Source organism: Pteropus vampyrus, unplaced genomic scaffold (assembly GCF_000151845.1).
Source record: "Pteropus vampyrus isolate Shadow unplaced genomic scaffold, Pvam_2.0 Scaffold595, whole genome shotgun sequence".
Classification (NCBI taxonomy): domain Eukaryota; kingdom Metazoa; phylum Chordata; class Mammalia; order Chiroptera; family Pteropodidae; genus Pteropus; species Pteropus vampyrus.
The window spans coordinates 98322-102597 of NW_011889376.1; the positions used below are offsets into that span (position 1 = coordinate 98322).

Here is a 4276-nt window from a genome sequence, read left to right on the forward strand (position 1 = left end):
AAGGAGTAAAGAACTTTTCACATATATATGTATATATACAAAGTATGTATTTACACACATATATGTACATGTGTCTATGTATAAATATGTATATATGTATATACATACACATATATACACAGATATATGGGAACACTGTGAAATATAGCTATTAGAATTCCTCATAATTCATTTTAATATAAAAACAAAATCCCCCAAAATTGTCTATCAGCAAACACATGCTAGATAGAGAAATAAACATTCAAGAGATGGGCGGTCGGGTTCATGGCAGCCTTCAAACCAGCAGTAGTTTTTCTTTCTTTTTTTTTTTTGTTTTTGAGCTTATGAAATAAGCTAGTTTCATTATAGACGTGATCTCATTACACGATTCTTCAAGCCTCTAAAGAAGAGTCACTGTGTTAGTAAATAAAAGTTACTACTAACGTGTTCTTTAAGATCTATCATCTATCTACCATGATATCCCATGTCAAAGACCTGGGATAATTTTTCCCCAAAATCTACTCTCTTATATTCTCAAAGGAATAGAACCCTAAAATTTTAACTGAACTTATGGCTATTCAGAATAAAGACTTCCCTTTACAGCTTCCTTTGTAGATAGCCTAGACAAAAACTTGGCCAATGTATTATAAGCTAAAGTGACATGTGACGATTTCTCTAAACCTGAGACACAGTTCTTTCCACCTCTGTCATTCCTCCTCTCCCCTTTATTTTGTCCTTCCTGCTGATATGACATCTGCATATGGAGAGAACTCGGATCCTGAGTTGTCTTGAAAATGAAGACCATCCCAGCTTGCAATTATCTCTTTACGGATGCAGTCCAATTTGTCACCTCCTACAAATGCAGGCTAATGGGATGAGTACTGATGTGCCCGTAGCCCAGATCCTTAGGCACTACGGGCAAGGTCATAAATCACAGGATTTGAGAATATAGAAATCACAGTCTGAAGGCGGCCTCTCACATGTGTCCCATTATAGGACTTCTTACGTGTGTCCCATTACAAGACTTCTGTTCAGCCAGACCTCAGGTGATTCCCGATGATGACTGTTCTGCAGTTTAGTGGTAATTTTGATGTGATTCTGAGATTATTCCATCTTGACCTGAAATCTCAAAATAGCAATAGTTTTAATTTTCTTTGATGCCATTCTCATAATTCAAGAAAAAATAGAATGGAATTGCTTTCTACCAGATCTTGCTCTACTAGTTTAAATCCCGCTGAGGTTTGGGTTTTGGTTGTGGATGTGTGTGTGTGTGCATGTGTGTTTCTGAAAACTAGGCCCAGATAACATCCTGAAAAGCTTCCATTGCTAAAGCATTGACCTGCCATCATTATCGATTCTCTTGCATTTTTTTCAGAGGTCATATATTCTGTTTGTTTGTTTTTTTCCCCACTCTTGCCCTATATTTTCCTCTGTTCATTGTAACGTACAGGAAATTGAATGCCTTAAGAGAGCCATTAAATTCTTGAGATTTTCCTAAATCTCTCAAGAAACCCAGAGGAACTTTAAATAATAAGTTCACTATATCTTTTTAATGAGAAGATTAACTCCAGGGACTCTATTCCCATTGGAATTATGGTAAATGTAAAACCGAACATTTATTCCAAACCTATCTTCTGATACAGTTGTGTTTTGAGCATCTTGCTCTTGCTTCCACACCATGGAGGCTGTGCCTTTTGTTCTCGTATATTAAAGGGGAAGATTCAGTTTCAAAACTGCTACCTATAACTGCTACTGTTTACTTCATTTATGTATAACTGTTAACATCAGACAAATTTAGTTATTTTTGTGTATTTTTTTAAAATTAATTAATTAATTTTTTATGGTGACATTGGTTAATGAAATCAAATAAGTTTCAGCTGTACGCATTAACAGTAAGGCATATATATGTTTACACTGTGTTCACTTCCCATAGTCTTGTTTCTCTTTTGGGGAATATAGAAAAGTAAACCATGAGAATGAGTGGTCATGACGCTCTTAAATGAGCTAAGGTGTTGAACATTTTTTTTCTTCCACTGGTAAGTTAAATTTACTTATTTGAATGTCCCATATACATACATATGGCAAAGCAGTTAAATACAAAAAAAAAAAAAAGAAAGAACAATGGGAAATAAGAAAAGATAATGTTTGGATTTTAATCTGATAAACACTTCAAGTTACAGAGGTGGGAGGAATTTGTAATTTGACCATTTATTCCTAACCCTTATCCTACACTTAAAACTCTTTTTTTTTTATATTAACATCAAAATTTTATGCAACTTCTACTGGAACAATAAAAAAAAAAATCAATGTTTTAATTCAATTTGAAATATTTTTTTTTTCCCTAAAGGATTAATTGCAATGTGTTATAACTACATATTTCCATGGGGATTACTCACCTGTCACTGTAGATATTTTAGATCTAACATAGTTCTCTTTTTTATTTCTTATTATTTCACTAATCTGGCAATGTTGTTTTTCAAGTTTTACCTATGGTACTCTAGAAATAATGTCTTGCAAGTAAAAGAATGAAGGCACCAAAAATATCATCTTTTATTCCACAGAGGTAAAGTTATAGTATTGTGAACTGTTTAAAACATTTATTTTCATGTTTATATAAATGTGAAAATATAGTTAACATTTTCAAGTAAAATGTAGTAATAATCAACAAATTTGTATTGATTAAGTGGAAAAAGCCATTGCATATTTTAGGAAATGCATTGCAATATCAAAAAAACTAAAATATTATGAAGAAGTATCTGTATATTTGAGAGGTTCACTTTATTTTATAAGTTTACTTTGATTTTTCTCAGGTATAAAGACTGTTTTCTGAGTAAGTTACTTCTATTAAATATTTAAGGCCAATTATAAGTTACTGTTCATTATATTTCATATTCCAGATTAGAGTACCCTCTCTGCCCATCTCCATTGGGCACTCTTCGCCAAAGCCAGTGCCTCTGGATATTTTCTAATGTTGGCTCCAGAGATTGTGGATGTGAAGGCCTTGCCTTTTATGTCATCCAATTTTTTTTTAAAATGTGGAATATGAACTAAAAATAAGGTATAAGTGAAATTTCTTGATTTAAATTCCACAGTAGTTTATTCTTACACCTTGATAGATTTGGCATTAGCTACTATTAAATCCAAAGAGAGAAATTTAAGAGACTTTCATGGTAACTTAGATTAAATTTTCAACTTCAATTATTACGTTTTATAAACTAAACCTTTCTTTCCATACGGTACAATGAAACTCACTCATTTTCTTTCCCTCTTCACACTAAGATCATCATTTTAAATACATCCTGAAGCTAAGGCCCGTATGTTTTCATTTTTCACACATGGAATTGCCTATGGAACAGGTAGATACAGTGCTTGAAGAGACTAGAGACTCGACTTACAATTTTCTAATTTTATAGCTGAAACAACCAGAGCAGAGAAGTCAGAACTCAAGGTGCACAGCCCGTAGAGGATTCAAAGTAGCCTTGCTAGTGCAGCATAATTATTCTCCATTTATTCTCATCTTACTGTTAACAGATATCAAGGAAAACGAACACATGGCTGATGTTAATTTTACATTAGTTACTGAGTTTATCTTCTTGGGACTGACAGATAGTGCTGAACTGAAAGTGGTCCTCTTTGTGTTGTTTCTGCTTATTTATACCATTTCCTTAGTGGGGAATCTAGGAATGCTCTTTCTAATCCAAATAACTCCCAAACTCCAAACGCCTATGTATCATTTCCTTAGCAGCCTGTCCTTTGTCGATGCCTGCTATTCATCAGTCTTTGCACCCAAAATGCTGCTGAACTTCTTTGCTGAACGAGAGACAATCTCATTTTCTGCATGCGTCGTGCAGTATTTTTTTTTCCTGTCACTCCTTACCACCGAGGGCTTCTTGCTGGCTGCAATGGCGTATGACCACTATATGGCTATTGTGAACCCTTGACTATACACAGTGGCTATGACTAAAATAGTTTGTGTTGCCCTTGTCATTGGATCATGTGTAGGAGGTATAATCAACTCATTGACACACACGATTGGCTTGGTGAAACTGTCTTTCTGTGGGCCCAATGTCATCAGTCACTTTTTCTGCGACCTTCCCCCGCTTTTGAAGCTGGCATGTTCTGACACATCTATGAATGAATTGTTGCTTTTAATCTTCTCTGGCATTATTGCCATGATCACTTCTTGACTGTGATGATCTCCTACATCTTCATTGTCGCTGCGATCCTGAGGATCTGCTCAGCAGCAGGAAGACACAAAGCCTTCTCCACCTGTGCTTCCCATCTAACAGCTGTGACT

The 4276-nt window shown here is 34.8% G+C and overlaps 1 pseudogene; it reads left to right on the forward strand.

Moving 5' to 3' along the window:
* Positions 1-3530: 3530 nt before the first annotated feature.
* LOC105308598 overlaps positions 3531-4276 on the forward strand; it is a 1024-nt pseudogene continuing 278 nt past the window's right edge.